The 20,169-nt window shown below is 42.6% G+C and overlaps 1 long non-coding RNA gene across 4 annotated transcripts in view; it reads left to right on the top strand.

Annotated features, from left to right (window-relative positions):
* Positions 1–13,152, top strand: part of LOC115900274 — a 117,884-nt gene extending 104,732 nt beyond the window's left edge. For all 4 annotated transcript variants that reach the window (XR_004059923.1, XR_004059925.1, XR_004059924.1 and 1 more), the window contains exons 3-4: positions 12,120–12,413; positions 13,006–13,152. This is a non-coding gene — a long non-coding RNA (uncharacterized LOC115900274). The remainder of the gene's footprint in view (positions 1–12,119; positions 12,414–13,005) is intronic.
* Positions 13,153–20,169: the final 7,017 nt, after the last annotated feature.

Here is a 20,169-nt window from a genome sequence, read left to right on the forward strand (position 1 = left end):
TTTATTTATCTATCTATCTATTTTTGCAGCCATTGTAAAAGGGGTTGAGTTCTTCATTTGATTCTCTGCTTGGTCATTGTTGGTGTATAGAAGAGTTACTAATTTGTGTACTAACTAAGAGTTACTAATCTTGTATCTAGAAACTTTGCTGAATTCTTTCATCAGTTCTGGAAACTTTCTAGAGGAGTCCTTAGGGATTTCAATGTAAATGATCATATCGTCAGCAAATAGTGACAGTTTGACTTTCTCTTTACCAATAAACCAGTATTTTAAATACTTTGTTAAACCAAAGACTGCAGCATTGCAGATGCATTTGTCTGTGGGGCATCTGGGCACATTTTGGTTGCTGGGAACAAGCTTTATACTTGTTTGCATTCCAATGGCAGGAGCCTAAAGAGAGACCAGAAATACTGGCTGTAATAAAAGCACCAAGTACCATAGAATCATCAAGGAATAAAGTTGGGATGGAATGTCAAGAATTTGTTCAGCCTCCATCCTTATGTGGTTTACATAACATTGTTATCCATTGTATAGGTGGACAACTGTCCTGAAGTCACACAACTAGAAAATAATGGGCAAGGATTTAAACCTGGATGTCTTGGTTTTGGCCATAGCCTTTTTTTAATGACACATTGATCTCAGAGTTTTAGAGGTGGAGGATACTGATTTCATGATCAGTTAAGCTAGTGGTTTTCAAACTTCTTTGTGATGGAGATATCTTTTGTTCAAATAAAAATGTAAACAGAAATACCAAAAATAAATCACTCAGAATGAAACAGGACATTTGTACTCTTCCTTGCCCACTTCTCCATCACGGCCCCTGAAGGCAGATCTGCAAATCCCTAGGGAGCAGTTGGAAACCCATGGCTCAATATCTTCAATGGGCAATGAGGGAGCTGAGGCTCTTGGTAGGCAAGGGGGGATGGGCTTGGGGGTGGGTGTCATTTTTCCGGGGCTGCCAAAATATCTTGGGCAAACTCGATCTAGAACACACATTTCCAAAGATTCTCCCTAACCCAGTAACTTCAGCAGCCTTCTCCCACATATAATGTTTCTAAGACAAAGTCATCTTTGCTTTTGTTGAAACCCTAAATAAAGGAAAATGCTACCCACTGGACTACTAATTGATATTTATAAAGTAAAAACTCTATTTACCCATATAATCTGTTTTCACACAACTGCAAATTTTTGTAATAAACAGAGAAGGCATTACATTTTCTTAGAGGTTTTTTTTTAAGTTTAGAAGAAAATATTTTGGACTTAATAATTGTTGTTGTGCACATTTAAGAGAGAGAAGGAGGGAGGGTGGGAGGGTGGGAACAAGGGAGGGAGAAGCAGAAAAAGGAAGAGAAGCAGTGGAAAATACATTTTCGTAACTCCTGGTGTCGTGGCTGTAATTGGGCAGAATCAAGTTCTCTGATGCTGCAGTGTGAAATCCGAGAGAGGACATGGGGTCTGAATTTCTCAACATGCAACTTATCAGCCTCTCAGATCTTATTGTTACAGGAAAGGGGTCCCGATCCAGACCCCAAGAGAAGGTTCTTGGGTCTCATTCAAGGAAGAATTCAGGGTGAGCCCACAGTACAAAGCAAAAGCAAGTTTATTAAGAAAGCAAAGAGGTGAAAGGACAGCTACGCCATAGACAGAGTAGGACGTTCCTGAAAGTAAGAGGAGGAGCGCATCCACCGTAAGTACAATGCTGGTATATATGGGGAGATGTGTTCTGCTACAAGGGTTTGTAATAAAGGACTGATTTTCTTAATTACTATATTTTGTAAGAATCAATATTATTATCTTTAAAGCAAAATTAGGAATGTCTTTGTTCTCAAGATAGTGGGATATCTGGACACTCCCAAGTCTGGGTCTGTTTAGTAAGCAATATTAATTTGTTCCCTTGGCCATAAACATCTGTAGAAGCTAGGAAGGCTGTACTTTCTGATAATGCAGTCCAAGAAGCAAGTCCCACCCTCATTTTCCAGCCCCACTCAAAAGGGAGTCACTCTGGTTCAAATGCCTCTGACATTATGTCTTTGGCTGGGGATCCAAGACTTGATGCCTTCATTTGATGGCTCCCCTTCAGGGTTCTTCCTTCCATGGGAATCGGGGGTTTGTTAATCCTTTTGGAAAGAGTTCATTTTCCCATTAGTTTTGCCCATTTTGATTTGCTCAGTCATGGTCATTCTTCAAGACAAAATGATTACTGGCAACTCTCAGAATTCTACTGGGATCTTGAATTTTTTCTGAAACTCCAGTACATTTACATATATCAAAACTCATAAGTCTCTGTAACTTTCCCTTTAGGAGAAACCCAAGCATTCTCTTCAATTAAAAATAAAAATTCAAATACTGCCCCTGAAAAGGTAAGATTAGGGTGAGGGCAGTTTTCTTTCTGTGTGATGCTTAATTACCAAGGGGAGGTAATAAGCCCTTTCTACTGTCACCTTTTGCTCCTTGCTCCTCCCCCAGGGTGAACAGCATGAACAGTAAATAAGTTCTCATTGCTAATAGTCCCATCCATCAGCTTGCACCTGTATATGCAGGTGAGAGCTTAGGGTGGGGTGTTAGGTTGAAGAAGTGATCCTTCTCTTTCTCTGAGGGCTTTCATTGCCTTTCATGTTTAAGTGGGTGGAAGGTTGTCCGTCCTGTAGGAATCGTTTTGAGCTTGCTTCTTTCTTTTTTTTTTTTTTTTTTTTTTTTGAGACGGAGTCTTGCTCTGTCGCCCAGGCTGGAGTGCAGTGGCCGGATCTCAGCTCACTGCAAGCTCCGCCTCCCGGGTTGACGCCATTCTCCTGCCTCAGCCTCCCCAGTAGCTGGGACTACAGGTGCCCGCCACCTCGCCCTGCTAGTTTTTTGTATTTTTTAGTAGAGACGGGGTTTCTTTTTTTTTTTTTTTTTTTTTTTTTTTTTTTTTGAGACGGAGTCTCGCTCTGTCGCCCAGGCTGGAGTGCAGTGGCCGGATCTCAGCTCACTGCAAGCTCCGCCTCCCGGGTTTACGCCATTCTCCTGCCTCAGCCTCCCGAGTAGCTGGGACTACAGGCGCCCGCCACCTCACCCGGCTAGTTTTTTGTATTTTTTAGTAGAGACGGGGTTTCACCATGTTAGCCAGGATGGTCTCGATCTTCTGACCTCGTGATCCGCCCGTCTCGGCCTCCCAAAGCGCTGGGATTACAGGCTTGAGCCACCGCGCCCGGCCGAGCTTGCTTCTTTCTTTGTTCTTCTCCATTCTCCTGAGATGGGCCAGGGAAGAGATGACTGAGAGCAGCCTCTTAATGAAGAAGAGAATCATTCTAATTCTTCAAACTCTATTCCCAGCCTAAGAAACAAGACATTTCCGCTTTCTTTGAAGATGTTTAAAGCCTTTCCTATAGTGATTGCAGGTTGTTGTGGGGAGAAGCAATAGTGTGTACAAGTAACATCTTCTAGGCTGCAAAATATTGCATGTGGCAGAACAGGGATGTTCTTTGTCTTTCTTTATTGGCTCTTTCACTGTGACTTTTCTTTTTATTTTTTTTGAGACCGGGTCTTGCTTTGTTGCTCAGGGTAGAGTGCAGTGGCGCAGTCCTGGCTCACTACAACCTCCACCTCCCGTGTTCAAGTGATTCTCCTGCCTCAGTCTCCCGAGTAGCTGGAATTACAGGCATCTGCCACCACACCCGGCTAATTTTTGTATTTTTAGTAGAGATGGGGTTTCACCGTGTTGGCCACGCTGGTCTCGAACTCCTGACCTCAAGTGGTCTGCCCATGTCAGCATCCCAAAATGTTGGGATTACAGGTGTGAGCCACTGCGTCTGGCCCCTGTGACTTTTTTAAATTTTTATTTTTGACAGAGTCTCGCTCTGTTACCCAGGCTGGGGTACAGTGGTGCAATGTTGGCTCACAGCAACATCTGCCACTCAGGTTCAAGCAATTCTCCTACCTCAGCCTCCCAAGTAGATGGAATTACAGGCATGTGCCACCACGCCCGGCTGATTTTTGTATTTTTAGTAGAGATGGGTTTTCATCATGTTGGCCAGGCTGGTCTCGAACTCCTGACCTCAAGTGATCTGCCCGTGTCAGCTCCGGAAAGTGCTGGGATTACAGGTGTGAGCCACAGTGCCCAGGCCCTGTGATTTTTAACTCAGGTTTTAGTCAATGGTGTAGGAAAAAACCAAACCATTTAACAAACAGCAAGTGCCTGGTCTGAGCTAGGTGGGCTTGTGTTGGCTGCTGGGGGAACAGTGGCAAACAACACAAACTCAAATTTGACTTTGCATAGCTTATGTCTATTAGGGAAATAGATGTTAAAAGTAATTTCATGGGAGGTTAGGTACAATTTAGGATAAGAGGAAGATTTTGAAAGTGAGTGATCCTCGACCTCTGTGAACCATACATGGTATTCAGAAATACTTTTAAAAATCTAAAGTACAAAAACATCAAAAGGTTGATGCAGCAATGCAGATGAGAAGGAATCCAGGTGGGAGCTGGGGTTGATCACCGGTTCTAATCTTCCTAAATTAAACACGATGTAAGAACACATGTTGGGATCAGGGAGAAATCACCATGGCAATGTGTGATGCCAAAGGATGTGCCATGCTGCTCTCCTGAAAGAGAAGTGCTTAATACTACAGGTGCTTTGAGAGTTCTCCTTGAAAACATGCCTACTTAGAAATTGAATGTGTTTAGGAGTTCCCGTACTTCAAATGGGCAAGGTAGTTCGGTGCCGTTATTCTATCATAACCCAGCCAACGGTGAGGTGAAACAATTTTGTTCTTTTTTTAAAAAAGACGTCATGCCTTATAGAACTTTACAATGGGAAGAGATCTCAGAGACGATCTGTTTCCATTTCTCTCTGGGTGCATCCAACTCTGCTATGCTGTTTCCCTCCACAAACTGTGCTTGACAATAATATTTCTAATACAAATAATAACTGTAGCTAACATGTAAATAGTGCTTTATGTGCCAGGCACTGGGCTGAGCATCTTACATGCCTTATCTTAGCAAATATGCACAAGAAGTCTCTTTTTTATCTTTGTGTTGTAGATAAAGTGTCAGTTGCACAGAGTTTCATACCCGTAGGGAAGTGATAGGTGGGCATATGTCTGATTCCAGAGTCTGAGTCACATGACTACCTGATGTGTTCTCTCATCTAATTAATTTAATTTTAGTTTTTCTGTTAAACGATTTCAACAAACGTGATGGGAATTTAACAGAGAGGGGGCAACATAGGAATCAAGCTCAGCAGGGTTATAAAACAACTGAGCCCAAAAGGTTGGTTCCAAATTCACCAATAAAAAGGATGGGGCTGGGCACGGTGGCTCATGCCTGTAATCGCAGCACTTTGGGAGGCTGAGGCGGGCAGATCACCTGAGGTCAGTAGTTTGAGACCAGCCTGGCCAACATGGCAAAACCCTGTCTCTACTAAAAATACAAAAATTAGCCAGGTGTGGTGGCATGTGCCTGTAATCCCAGCTACTTGGGAGGCTGAGACACGAGAATCACTTGAACCCAGGAGGCAGAGGTTGCAGTGAGCCGAGATAGCACCACTGCACTCCAGCCTGGGCAGTAGAGTGAGACTCCGTCTCAAAAAAAAAAAAGGATGAAACGTGATGGTCTCACCAGGCACCTCCTGCACTGGCTCCCAGAATGGAGTCTTTAAATTTAGCCATAGCTGTAAACGTGTCATTTTACCCCTGGCTGATGAAAGGTTGAGAAAGGGAAAGCAGGCTCTCAGAACAGGTTCCTGGAAAAGGAAACAAAAGGGGTCAGAATCACCAATGTCTGCAAGAGGCTTGGGAGTTGTGTGAGAGAGACCTTTAGGTGGATCTCCTGTTACATTCCGAGAGGAGGAATCAGGAAGGAACATAATACAGTAGTAACAACATGACTAGCTTGTCTTCATTAAGGAGTTTTAAAGATACGAAATTGTCCTTGTCTTTCAATTGCATTTGAATCTCTGGAAGAGATAATCATGCTGGTATGGCTCGTCTCGGTGTGTAATCGGAAAGCAGTCCTGCTGGAGGTCAGTGAAAGAGCTGTTATGGAGTGAGATGTGTCACCTGACTCATCTACGGTCACACATTGAAGCCCTAACCTCTAGTACCCTAAGATGTGTCTATTTGGACATAGTGTATTTACAGAGGTAATTAAATTAAAATGAGATTATTAGGGTGGACTCTAATCCAAAATGACTGGTGTCCTTATGAGAACAGGACATGTGGGCACAGACACCTCCAGAGGGAAGACAGCAGGAAGATACAGGGAGAAGACAGACATCCACAAGCCAATGAGAGGTGCTTCTGAAGGAACCCACCCTGTTGACACCTTCATCTTGGACTTCCAGCCTCCACAATTGTGAGACTATAAACGTCAGCTGTTTAAGCCACCCAGTCTGTGGCAGTTTGTTAGGGCAGCCTTGGCCAATTAATACAGGTGCCAATTCTCAGCTTTTTTCCCTTGAATCCTTATTCATGTTTGTTAATCTGCAGCTGAGCTGTCTAATACAGTAGCCATCAATTACACTATGTAAATTTAAGTTAATTAGCATTAAGTAAAATTAGAAATTCAGTTGCACTAGTTATATGGAATAGACTCAGTAGCCCCATGTGGCTAGTGGCTACTCCACTGGACAGCACAGATTTAGAACATTCCCATCTTCACAGAAAGTACTATTGGATGATGTTACTTAAGGTTAGATTTGATTTACTCTCACAGTGAAACTCAAAGAGGAAGAAGATGCAGAGGCTAGAACCAAATTGAATATGGAGTAAAATTTTAAGACATGGACTGGGAGGGTTATGTGCTAGGTATAGTTTAGCTTACTCCCACAATGAATTGCAAGAAGAGGAGAGAGAGAGAGAGAGAGAGGGAGAGAGAGAGAATATGTGCATGTGTGTGTGTCTGTGTGTGTGTATGTGTATAAGGGGGATATTCCTTTGTCACATGTTACCTTCAAGTAAACTTTTTAAAATTGTTTTTTAGAAACAGGGTCTTGCTCTGTCGCCCAGGCCAGAGTTCAGTGGTGCAGTCAGAGCTCCCTGCAGCCTTGAACTCTTGGGCTCAAGTGATCCTCCCACCTCAGCTGCCCGAGTCACAGGGACCACAAGCATGTGCCACAGTGCCTGATTTGAACTTTCTTTTTTTCTTTTTTTTTTTTTTTTGAGACGGAGCGTCGCTCTGTCGCCCAGGCTGCAGTGCAGTGGCGCGATCTCGGCTCACTGCAACCTCCGCCTCCTGGGTTCACGCCATTCTCCTGCCTCAGTCTCCCGAGTAGCCGAGACTACAGGCGCCGCCACCTCACCCGGCTAATTTTTTGTATTTTTAGTAGAGACGGGGTTTCGTCGTGTTAGCCAGGATGGTCTCGATCTCCTGACCTTGTGATCCACCCACCTCGGCCTCCCAAAGTGCTGAGATTACAGGCATGAGCCACCGTGCCTGGCCTGAACTGACTTTCTAAGCCTCCATGTCTCTCACTCCTGTTCCTGATTCTCCATCCTCAAGGTCCTAATTAAATGCTTAGTGTGATTCATTATTTCAGGCGAGTCAATTCCTGCAAATATATTGCAAGGATTTCAACTACATCCCTTAAGCACGCCACTAAATCCTAAATTCTAACAGCAGGGGAACAGCTGAACCTCCATTTTAAATGAAGAGTGAAAACATGGATTTGAAAGGGTCAGTGAATTCCCACACAGTGGTTTCCTGGGATAACGCATGTGTGTTCACACTCTTATGTGAATTATGAGTCAGGAAGGCAGAAATATTAACCAAATTAGAACCAAATTTGAAGAGGGGATAGAGGGGAAGGAGAGAGTTTCAGGTGGGAATTGTACTGGTGGATTAATTATCTCAGAAAACTCATAACATTTAAGTGAATTTCCTGAAGACTGAAGAAACAGGAACTTCTCTGTGAGTTCCCAGAAAGGGATTTGACTCAACCTGAGGCTAATATGTGAAGAGTACCCATCTATTACTAAAAATATGCAATAAATTTAACAATTCAAGAGGAACAAGAGAGGCCCATGAAAAATGAACACAAGGAATTAACATAAAGCAGTAGGCATGGCTTCCCCCTGATTCGTTAAGTGACCAGGTTGTCTTCTTCCTTAAGAAGAATTTTACCTAGTGGCAGGTTACTGCAATATATAGGTTGGACACGGCTTATGTGGAAGTGGGAATGTGTGGAGGGATTTCAGAAGGGAAGGAGTTCCACTCACTCACAGGATGGGCTCAGCCTACTCTGCGTGGGTATGCAATAGAAGGAGTTCTCAGTGTGTTCAGACTGTCCCTCCTGAGATCTTTCTAGCCTTTCCTAATCAGCACCTAATGGCATAGGCCATTGGTTCTAAAATAGCAGTGTGTTGCTAAACGTTTAATAACCAGTTCTTGGGGGCAGAAGGACAAAAAGCCTTGATTTGTAGCATTTGCCAATTTCCATGGTGTGCATATTCTCACCCTGGCTGACTTCAACTGCTAACATGAGATCACTGAACACAGAGCTGGGAAGCATATTCCAGAGCCAACTCTCTAGTACTGAGTGTCTTGAAATTTGATTCGGTTCTGACACTGACTTCCTGGAGTTCATGCAAACCCCACGTGTTGAGGGCAAAGTTCTTCACAAGGTTCTTCACAAAGTTCTTCACTTCACTTCACAAGTGCCCCACTTCAGAAGGCAGATGTACATTTCAGCCATCTCCAAACCACTTGCATTTCTGCTCAGCTGACTACAAATGTGGAACTTTTCATTCCTTCCCAGGTGTGATAATTTATGAGAATGACCTGCATAACTGAGGAAAGCTCTGTACTGATGACCGCTGTTTTATTATGGAGAGCACAAATGAACAGCCAGGTAAACAGGTACAAAGCCCAAAGTCAAGGACGATCCCAAGCGCTGAAGCTTCTGCTCCCATGCAGTTGAAGTGTGCTGCTCTCCCTAGATATATGTTCACCCGTCAGAAAGCCCCCCTGGTCTTTGGTATCCAGAGTTTTCATATGGGGTGTCATTACATAGGCATGACTGATTACATCATTAGCCATTTGATGAAATGCAATTTCCAGTTCCTCTCCCCTCACCAGAAGTCATAGGTTTGGCTGAAAGTTCCAACCCTCCAATCACATTTGAGGTCTTTCTGGTTTGCCCCTCACAACTCCCCTACCCCCCAACTGCCCCCTTGCCTCCCAACCGTGTAAGAACCCACCAGGAGTTGCCTCGTTAGCATAAACTCAGGTATGGTCTAAAGGGGCTTATTATGAATAACAAAAGACTTGCCTGTCACTCAGGAAATTCCAATTGTTTTTGAAGCTGTGTGTCAGGAACCAGGTATCCTTATTCTACCCCTGAAGGAGTGCACATTATTTGCCCTCGGGAGCTGGTGTTAGTTGGCTCCAGCATGTCCACTTGACTTTGGATTCTCCTGGTAACGTTTCAAAAACACTGATTTCTGGGTCTCACCCTCAGAGGGTGATTAACTGCCTTAATTAGTATGGGGTGCAACCTGGGCATCAGAGTTTTAAAGGCTTGCAGAATATTCCAGTGTGCAGCAAATGTACAGATCTGCACTGCCCTGCCCTTCCCTAGAGCCAAGAAGATGGGCCTCTTTCTACAGTCCCTAGGGTATAAACCCAAAAGATGGAGAAACGGAATTAACCTTTTTGGTCTTCTGGGAGATAAGGCAGAGTTTAGTGGGATACCTCCAGCACTATTTGGGAACAGCCATGCTCTTCCCCCTATTGCTGTTTCAAGGAGACCAGGCTTGGGCTGTTTACATAATTCTTTTAGTTAGGTATCTGCATGGTTCCTTCTTCCAGGTTCTTCAAGTCTCTACGTATGTGTCACTTATCAATATAACCTCCCTGGTCACCCTCATATATCTCCACCACATTTGTTACCATGTGGCATATTTCTCTCTCACACAGTTTCTCTCTCTCTCTCTCTCTCTCTCTCTCTCTCTCTTTAAATAGAAAGTGCCTGGAGTATGAATAGCTGTGTTTACCAGGGCCTGAGAGAGTAGTGTTATTGCTGTCATTATCATTTGTATCCTGAAGAATAAGAACCTAGGCTTCCTGGGAGTCGGTTAGGATCTGATTGACGTGAGACTTCTGAGTTTGTCATTCTAAGTCAGTGGAGCCAATTAAGTCAATAAAGTCAATTCTCAGGAGGCTTACAGCATTTTTCAAAAGTATGTTACATTCTACAAGACTTCTGCTGGCTTAGTGGGAAGGATACTGTTTTGGGAACGTGATACTAGAAGAGAATTCCTCAGGCGCCATTTGTGTGTTCCCCTTTAATCCTTCTCTGGGAAGAGAGAGAAAGGTATGTGGAACTGTTTAATTAATTGAGCTAGAAGTTCAAAATTCTTCATCCTAATTAGGAACTCTGAAAACTAGAAGAGTTTAAAGATTGATAATGCATCTCTCTGAGAAGATAATCAGTTATTGTATTTGCCCATTACTGTTGCTATAACAGAATATCACAGACTGGGTAATTTATAAAGAAAATAAATGTATTTCTTTCAGTTCTGAAGGCTGGGAAGTCCAAGGTCAGGCAGCACATTCTGGTGAGGGTTTCAGGCTGCATCATAACATGGCAGAAGGCATCACAGGGCAATAGGGCATGCAGGAGAGGGAGCAAAACTGGCTTTTATAACAGACAACAGACTCACTCTGGTGACAACGAACCCAGTCCTGTGATAACCTATTAATCCATGAATAGATTAATCTATTAACTACCTCTTAAAGGCCCTGCCTCTTAATACTATTACATTGGGCATTAAGTTTCAGAGGGGACAAACATTCAAACTGTAGCCATTATGCTTTCCAAATAATGATCCAGGGATGATTCTGAAAATTCTACTGCAGATCTGTTGTTACCATTCATTCATCCATCTATTCATTCATGAATGCCTGTGTCTATTCAACCAAGGCTTAAAGATGACCTAAAAAGACTTTGCCCTCTACTAAGCACTGATGAGTGGGACTGTGCATTCATGGAGCTTACCATCTAGAAGAGAGCTAGACAAGTAAAGACTTGAAGTATTTAATTAAAAATTTAATTATGCACAAAGAAGAAAGGTGGGGTTTTGTAGGATTGCAATTAAGCGACATAACCTAACCTTGGGTTAGGGAAGTTTTGCTGAAAAAGTGACATAGTAAGCTGAAATTTAAAAGATGAGTGGAAGTTGGCATTGATTATGGTCTTCTAAAAATTGTGAAGCTTGATTCTCTAGCTGATGGATAAAAATGTATGTTGTGCATAATAGCACAAAAATTTAAGCATGCCCACTGCAGAAGGGACAAAGAATGCATTTTATTATATTTGTCATTCTGCAAAGCCACAAGAAAAGAATTGAGTTGAGTAATATTTACCCACTGAACAGATACAGTCATCCTTCAGTATCAGTGGAGAATTGGTTCCAGGACTCCTGTGAACACTAAAATCTGTGGTTGCTCAAATCCCTGAAATAAAATTTTGTGTAGAAAATGCATATAATCAAGCCGGGCGCGGTGGCTCAAGCCTGTAATCCCAGCACTTTGGGAGGCCGAGACGGGCGGATCACGAGGTCAGGAGATCGAGACCATCCTGGCTAACACGGTGAAACCCCGTCTCTACTAAAAATACAAAAAATTAGCCGGGCGAGGTGGCGGGCGCCTGTGGTCCCAGCTACTCAGGAGGCTGAGGCGGGAGAATGGCGTGAACCCGGGAGGCGGAGGTTGCAGTGAGCTGAGATCCGGCCACTGCACTCCAGCCTGGGTGACACAGCAAGACTCCGTCTCAAAAAAAAAAAAAAAAAAAAAAAAGAAAATGCATATAATCTATGCACATCCTCCTGCACATTTTAAATCATCTCTAGGTTACTTATAGTATCTGATACAATGTAAATACTATAGATATGTTGTTATACTGTATTTTGTTTGTATTATTGTTTTATTGTTGTTTTTTACTGTTTTGGAGGTTTTGAATATTTTCCATCCACAGTTGGTTGAATCCATGAATGTGGAACCCATGGACACTGAGGGTCAGCTGAACACACAGATGACCCCTGACTAATAATGGTTCAACTTAGATTTTTTGACTTTATGATGGTATGAAAAAGACCATTCAGTAGAAAACATATTTAAAACTTTGAATTTTGGTCTTTTTTCAGGGTAGTGATATGTAGCTGTAGCACTGTGCGTTCTCTCAATGCTGAGCTGCAGCTCCCAGTCAACCACTGGATCATGAGGGTAAAATACTGATACTTGACATCTTCTTAAAGAACATCATGCCTGCTAAACCATCCAGTGTGGATGCCCCAGTGCCTTCCATGAGCCATTCTCAAGCCTCATTAGAAAAGAGAGATTGGCAACCCTGTAGCTGCAGTATCCCATCATCCTGCATCTTAGTTCAATGCTTCAAACATTCTTCAGGCCAAGTGTGCTTTCAGCTGTGTATGTTAATGGTGAGTACCCAGGTGATCATTTTGTTTTTCAGTTTTGCTACAGTGTTTAATAAATAACATGAAATATTCAATGCTTTATTATAAAAATAGGCATTATGTTGGATGATTTTGCTGAACTGTAGGCTAATGTAAATGTTCCAAGCACATTTAAGGTAAGTTAGGTTAAGCTATGATATTTGATAGGGTAGACATATTAAGTACATTTTCAAGTGATGATATTTTCAACTTCAGATGGGTTTATTGGGACATAGCCTTTCTTTGTCCATTTGTATTGCTATAAAGTAATATCTGATGCTGGGCAATTTATAAAGAATAGAAGTTTATTTTGGCTCATGGCTCTGCAGGATGTACAGGAAGCATGGCACCAGCATCTGCTCCTGGTGAAGCCTCAGGAAGCTTCCAATCATAGCAGAAGGTAAACAGGGAGCCAGCCTATCACATGGTTAGAGAGGGAGCCAGAGAGGGAAGAGGAGGTGCCAGGCTCTTTATAACAATCAGCTCTCACATTAACTAACACAGTAAGAACTTACTCATTAGCATGAGGATGGCACCATGAGGGATCCACCTCCATGTCAGAAACCTTTCTTACCAGGTCCCACTTCCAATGCTGGGAGTCACATTTCAACATGAGATTTGGACAGGACAGACGATCCAAACCATCTCGAAGTCCCATGGTGAATGGAGGAGCATCTGAACTGAGACTTGCTATGGAATTCAAATAAAGAGATTGCCACATTTTTACCTGAAAGAGGTATTAAAAAAGAAATGTTACTGGCAATTTTGATTTTTTTTTTAAATTGCATGGCTGTTTTTATTAACTTTAATTGATAGTTCAGCAGTAGTTTCTTTGTTGATACAAATTTAGGATATAGTGTGGCTCTCAAATTTTGGGAAAAAACACTTAAGAAAAAGCAACATAGCCATGAGAAAGGAAAAGACAATTTTCTCTCGGTAACCTCAGACACAGACGAGGTGTGGTAAAGGGTACTAAATGGGCTCGAAAGTTTCACAGTTCAATAGAGTTTCACCTAATAAAGCATGATTTGATCTGAACACTACGGGGGCTGGGGTAGGGAAGAGCATTAGGAAGACCCAGCATAAGAGTCACGAGAAAGACTCTTCAGTGTGAAGAGCCTGAGGGTGCAAAGTACACTTTTTTTTTTTTTTTTTTTTTTTTGAGACGGAGTCTCGCTCTGTCGCCCAGGCTGGAGTGCAGTGGCCGGATCTCAGCTCACTGCAAGCTCCGCCTCCTGGGTTCACGCCATTCTCCTGCCTCAGCCTCCCTAGTAGCTGGGACTACAGGCGCCCGCCAAGTCGCCCGTCTAGTTTTTTTGTATTTTTTTTAGTAGAGACGGGGTTTCACCGTGTTAGCCAGGATGGTCTTGATCTCCTGACCTCGTGATCCACCCGTCTCGGCCTCCCAAAGTGCTGGGATTACAGGCTTGAGCCACCGCGCCCGGCGCAAAGTACACTTTTGTAGCAATGGTCAGTGCATGGCTATGGCTATTACAAATCTATTTTAATGTTCATAGATTCTGCATTTTTTAAAAAAAGAAACGTAATAAAAAAGAGAAAAATATGCTGTGTTGCTCAGGCACAAGTGAACAAAGATTCAGATCAGCAATTAATCTAAGTAGGCTGACACACGGCAGGTGAGATTTAACGCGGACAGTTTCTACCTTGCATACTATGGTTGCAAGGGAGTGGACAAGAGGAAACATGGAGCAAGCACTTCATGGATGAAAGGGGATGCAGTCAGAGTTTATAAAAGGGGTCCTGGAGCCATGGAGCTATCTTCTGTAAAAGTGCTTCACGGCTGGGCGCGGTGTCTCATGCCTATAATCCCAACACTTTGAGAGGCCGAGGCGGGTGGATCACGAGGTCAAGAGATCAAGACCATCCTGGCCAACATGGTGAAACCCCGTCTGTGCTAAAAATACAAAATTAGCCGGGTGTGGTGGCACGCGTCTGTAGTCCCCAGCTACTCAGGAGGCTGAGGCAGGAGAATCACTTGAACCCAGGAGGCGGAGGTTGCAGGGAGCCGAGATTGCGACGCTGCACTCCAGCCTGGTGACAGAGCCAGACTCCATCTGGGAAAAAAAAAAAAAAAAAAAAAAAAAAATTCAAAATGGAGAAAACACTGGGATAGCTGAGGAATGCCTGAGAGAGAACTATTGTTTCTAAACATTAGCAAAGAGAAAAATATTGAGTTTAGAGTATAAGCATCTGTAGGAATAAATGCAATGGCATCATTCAATTTTAGGAACTCTGAAGATATTTGACCAATTTCTGATTTTTTTTTTTTTTTTTTTTGAGACGGAGTCTCGCTCTGTCGCCCAGGCTGGGGTGCAATGGCGCAATCTCACCTCACTGCAACCTCCACTTTCCGGGTTCAAGCAATTCACCTGCCTCAGGCTTCAGAGTAGCTGGGATTACAGGCATGCACCACCACACCCAGCGAATTGTTGTTGTTGTTGTTGTTGTATTTTTAGTAGAGATGGGGTTTCACCATGTTGGAAAGGCTGGTGTTGAACTCCTCACCTCAGGTGACCCACCCACCTCGGCCTCCAAAGTGCTAACATTACAAGCGTGAGCCACCATGCCCAGCGCAATTTGATTTTATAAGCAAAGTTGTATCTAGTTCTAAATTATTCCAGACGAATGGATATTTACCATATCCTTGCATGCCAGCATGTAAAATGTGCTTAGTGAGACAGAAAGTGGTTAAGAATTCTTCCAACCTTGATGCAAAGATGGTGAGGAGAGAGTTAAGAATAACTAACATTTATATGGGACTTAACATGTGCCAGGCATGGTTTTGAGTGTTTTATGTTAATTTACTTACACCATATTCTTTTTTTTTAAAAGACAGGGTCTCACTCTGTTGCCCAAGCTAGAGTGCAATGGCTTGATCATGGCTCCCTGCAGCCTTGACCTTTAGGGCTCAAGCAATCCTCCTGTCTCAGCCTCCCATGTAGCTGGGACCACAGGCATGTACCACCACACCTGGTTAATTTTTAAATTTTTTTTGTAGAGACAAGGTCTCACTTTGTTGTCCAGGCTGGTCTTGAACTCCTGAGCTCAAGCAGCCCTCCCATCTCAGCCTCCTAAAGTGCTGGGATTACAGGTGTGAGCCACTGCACAGCCACCACCTTCTAATATTAAAAGGGATGGATTGCGATTTTCCCTATTTTACGTTTGCCCAAACTGATAAATTAGAAGGCTATCTTTTCCTCAAGGTCACAGAGCCTAGTGGCAGAGCTAGGATAAACCTGAGCAATCTGGCTCGAGTTTAATTCTCTGTTGTTGTTGTTGTTGCTGTTGTTGTTGTTGTTGTCGTCGTCGTCGAGATGGAGTCTCGCTCTTGTTGCCCAGGCGGGGGTGCCGTGGCATGATCTTGGCTCACTGCAACCTCCACCTCCCAGGTTCAAGCGATTCTCATGGCTCAGCTTCCCAAGTAGCTGGGACTATAGGCACCCGCCACCACGCTCGGCTAATTTTTTGTGTTTTTAGTAGAGACGAGTTTTCACCATGTTGGCCAGGCTGGTCTCAAACTCCCGGCCTCAGGTGATCTGCCCCCCTTGGCCCCTAAGGTGCTGGGATTACAGGTGTGAACTACCACACCCCACCCAGGTCCAATTCTTAACCATCATGCCATGTTGTCTCCTTCTGTTATAGCAGAGCCCCTTCTCCCACATTGGTAACATTTTCCTCAGAATATCAATGGACAGGTCTATCTGAACAGTGACTCAAGTACAAAAACTGGAGCTTCTTCCACACTTTAACATAATACAGTGCCAGTGAAAATAGGTATCTATTCCTGTACCCTTATGTATCTCACATGTCTTTATAGAATTGGGTTGACAACTTGGAACCATTCTAAATTCTGAACATTCTAGAACATTCCAATTCTACATTATGTGTCATCCAGCAGATGAGGAAAGAAAATAAAAAGCTTTAGGATGATAAATTCCTTTATTATCTTGTCCCTTCACTTCTATCTTCTGACCTAACTTCTAGGAACAATTTTCCTTTTATATGCTATGCAGTAGTTCTACTTAAAGACTGTTTCGTGCAAACAGCAAGCTCTCATGACTCTCCATGCCCTCACCAAAATGCTAATTGCTGACCAAATTCACTAGTTTTTTTTTTTTTTTTTTTTTTTTTTTTTTGAGAATATAAATTACTGTGGTCAGTAATCAAAAGCCAATGGACAGTGTTTATCTTGGGTGGCTGTATTACCAATCATGCTTTATTTTTATTCTCCTTGCTTCCTTCCATAGGGAAGGAAAGACTTTTTCTCTATCCTGTTAGGTTCTGTGGCTGGTCCTGAGAATTAAATAGACAAAAGACAGGTTAATAGGAGGAAAAGCATACGAATATTATTTGATACTAATGTGTTTATGTGTATATGGGGCCTTTCATATGTAAGAAATGAGAATTCAAAGAGGTGAAAAGGCCCAAGAACCTATATATCATTTTAACAGAAAATAATAAGTTGTGGAGACATGGATAGTCAAGGGAGAAAGGGATTTCGGTTTGGGGAGGCAAATTATGGGACAGTGACTAAGAAATACATAGGGAAAATTCATGGAAGGCAAATATAATTTTAGTAGGCTTGTTTGTATGGATTCATCTCAGCTTCAACTCCCCATCTCTGACAACAAAAATTCTCTCCTCTTCCTGGTACCTGGAGGGTACTTTTCTTACAGAAAATGTATGCCCTGCTTTTATATACATAGAAAGTGGGAAGACAGCTCTTCCTGGATCTGCTGTTTCTCAATCATCTTGAGCTCAAAATAATCTTCCTGGATCTGCTCTTTCTCAATTGTCTTCAGCTCAAAATAGTCAATATCTCAAAATAATATATTTGGGGTGGCATACTCTGATCCCTTTCACGTGTTTTCTTCTCATCTTTTTCTTCCTTTCTTTCATTCTTTTCCTTCTTTCATCTTTTTTCTCTTTTCTTTTTTCTATTTTTTGTAGCCTCTGTTTTTGCATCATATTTTAACTAAATAAAACAATAAAACTGTTTCCTCTGATTGTTTTTGCAACAAGCATTCATCACGTTTATAAATAAGACAATAAAATGATTTCCATTTTGAAGAAAAAAATGTTTCGAAATAAACACAATGATACCTTAAAATTGAACCACAATTTCTACCTGTTTCTGTTCCAATTGTTTGTTGGGGTTTCTGATGAGAATTGCTGGGTTGGCTTGGCAGAGGGGCAGATCCTCAAGCATCTATTTCTGTTTTCTACTTCTGTTTTGGCTCGAATTCTGGGTCTACTAGTAGTCTGAATGACCTCCACTTCCTCACTTTGACTCTACATACGTCTGATTGGCTGTGTTTGAGCCTGTCGTACAAACAGAGGTGTGCAGTTCTCTTTAAAGACTATTGTTCCATATATTTTATTTCACACAATGTTGAGTTAGACTCAGCAACCACCACAATTATTCTGCCAGTTTTTCTTTATTATGCTTGACAACTACTTGGTGAAAGAATGGATTTTTCTTTGTGAAGTCAGCACACAGCCGCCAGTTGATTCTCTGAGAGAATTAGATATTCACGAGTAACTGGATAAATGGGCCAACTTGACAGGACAGCAGACCCTTGCCACCAACAATGCAAGAGAGCCTCTGTCAAGAGACCATGGCATTCCTCCCATTTGGGAACTGATGACGGGATGGCTGCAGCAAGCTGTAGCCAGATATTCTGCTAAGGAAAATAATAAGCAGAGAGATGAATATTTTGTATGCTTCCCATGTGTTCAGCTCTGTCAGGCAGTCTCTCACACATTATCTAATACATCTTCTCTGCTCTTCTTGACATAAAATTATCTCAAATTTTTACATGCAAAAAACATATATAAGGAACTAAAAAAATTAATCTGTTTAAAAGTTATACAGTGAGCAAGTGAGAAGCCAGATTTCAAAAAGAAACCAAACCTCTTGGAAACTTTGAGGACCGACAGCATGAGTGGCCCCCAAACAGATGTGAGCTGCCTCCTGACATTGGCCCAGTAAATGACTGGTTGTGGTGTACTGAGATAAACACTTTTAATTATTTTAAATATGAAGTAAAATCTAGAAGAAAATGTCCAGCAGAAAAAAAAAAAAAAAAAAACAGCTCTTCTGGTTGTCATGGAGATAAGCCACTTAGCACTGCAAAGCCTTTCATGGGGAAGCAACAGCAATGGAGATTTCCAACTCCCAAGAACCACATTCAAGGAGGGTTTTGACTTCCACTTCCAAGGTCTGTCATCTCTGAAAAAAAAATTTCTTGGGGAGGTAGATATTTACACTCATTTCCTGGGATAGAAAATCTGAGTAGCACATGCATATCCACAGAGCTTTGTTTCAGGACCCATAATGGAAACAAGTTTCCATTTCCTGTGAGGTGTGTACATAGTGTGTGTGTGTGTGTGTGTGAGAGAGAGAGAGAGAGAGAGCACGCACCAATGAGCTCTCTAGAAACCACTGGAAGTGCCAGTCTGTAGAAGTAAACATAAAACCCAGGTAAAGGACGAAAGAGAAGAAATTAGTTTGTCTCTAAAAGGAAACAGCCTTTAGATAGGAATGCATTTGAATCAGAAGAAACATGAAATTCTCATTCCTGGCTATACCATCTGCCACACTTGTGAGGCACTGGCTAATTGTTGAGACACTGCTAGTGAAAATTGTGCAGGTTCACAGACTTTAGGCAGCTGCTGTTTAAGTAGAGAAGTGTGGGGACCGAGGGCTGCCCTGGACTTCAGTTCTGGGAACTAGGGCTTCTCAGGAGAGTGGGTTTAGGGTAGCTGCAGCATGGAGGGTCCACAAATTTCAGAAAATAGTGCCAGAGTGAAGTTACACTGGAGAAGGAGAGGTGGCCTTACTATGGCATTCATTGCAAGGATGGACACAAGGAGGTGAAGGCAGGCAGAGGCCCAGGTGCCAACAGATAGAGACAGGAGTGCAGAGAAGACATGAAGGAGGACGGATAGAAGACAGAGTGGCTGAGGTGCCCTGCTGTGCTGAAGTTTTCAACACAGTGCCTAAGCCTCAGCCCTTGGGTGGTGGGGAACAAGTCAAGCACACCAGGGGAATTGGAGAAGATCTGCCCCTCCTTCTCTAGACGTGGAGGCAGGGAGTCAGGGAGGGCAGATGGTTCATGTGGGTGCACACAGGAAACGAGAGAACGGAAATCACAAGTCGAGGGGCTTGCTGTCTTCTTGTCTGTTTGGATAAAAATAGCTACTCACTTGGTAGACAGTTTTCAACCTACCATCAAGGCTCCCTGCTATTATTTTTTATTTCATTTTTAATTAAATTAGTCGATGATAGAAAAAGGCAGGTGATTTAAGTAGATCATACGCTTCCTTTAAGTCAAGGAACCATCATTGACACCCCTAGCATTGCTGCAGGAGTATCTGTTGAAAATTTATCCCTGAACTAACCATCATGATTAGGTACTGGTAATGGACAACTAAAATGATGGTAACTAAGTTAATGTACATTCCATTATGTTATGCATTTCCAAGTTTTTGATAAAGTAAGGAAATGGATAAGAGGGATACATTTTCAAGTTTGATAATGAAATTGGTGTGCACAAATGACAGTGGTTTTCAGAAGGAGGAAGATGGGATGGTGGAAGCAGAGGTTCCATCAAACACTTGGAAGAGATCTTCTTATGAACATGACTGTATCCATCAGTGCTTTCTTCTTCTGAAGAAGAAGCAAGCAGACAAACAAACAAACAAAAAACTAGAAGAA

Source organism: Rhinopithecus roxellana, chromosome 11, assembly GCF_007565055.1.
Source record: "Rhinopithecus roxellana isolate Shanxi Qingling chromosome 11, ASM756505v1, whole genome shotgun sequence".
In the NCBI taxonomy this organism is placed as follows: domain Eukaryota; kingdom Metazoa; phylum Chordata; class Mammalia; order Primates; family Cercopithecidae; genus Rhinopithecus; species Rhinopithecus roxellana.